The sequence below is a fragment of the Tasmannia lanceolata genome, unplaced genomic scaffold (assembly GCF_043159265.1).
Source record: "Tasmannia lanceolata isolate RefF3 unplaced genomic scaffold, GAP_Taslan_0.1 ptg000163l, whole genome shotgun sequence".
Taxonomy (NCBI): Eukaryota; Viridiplantae; Streptophyta; class Magnoliopsida; order Canellales; family Winteraceae; genus Tasmannia; species Tasmannia lanceolata.
Genome location: NW_027518839.1, coordinates 17,007 through 17,500, shown reverse-complemented (window position 1 = coordinate 17,500; position 494 = coordinate 17,007).

Below are 494 nucleotides of genomic sequence, written 5' to 3'. Positions count from 1 at the left end.
TGAATAATGGATCCGGTGCCCAAAAACAATAATGCTTTCGAATAGGCATGAGAAATTAAATGGAATAAAGCAGCTCGATAAGAACCCATCCCTGGAGCTAACATAATATAACCCAATTGAGACATTGTTGAATAAGCTAAGCTTCTCTTAATGTCTCTTTGAGCAAGAGCCAAAGTAGCTCCTAATAGTACCGTTATTATACCTATCAAAGAAATGAGATTCATTATGTAAGGTATAACTGTGAAAAGAGGCATAAGTCGAGCGACAAGAAAAATTCCCGCTGCTACCATAGTAGCAGCATGTATAAGAGCCGAAATAGGGGTGGGTCCCTCCATGGCATCAGGTAACCATACATGAAGGGGAAATTGCGCAGATTTAGCAATTGCACCAGCGAATAATAGGGAAGCACACAGAGTAGCAAATAAAGAATTAACTCCATTATTATGCATCAAGTTATTGAAGATTTCGAACAAATCCCGAAATTCGAAACTACC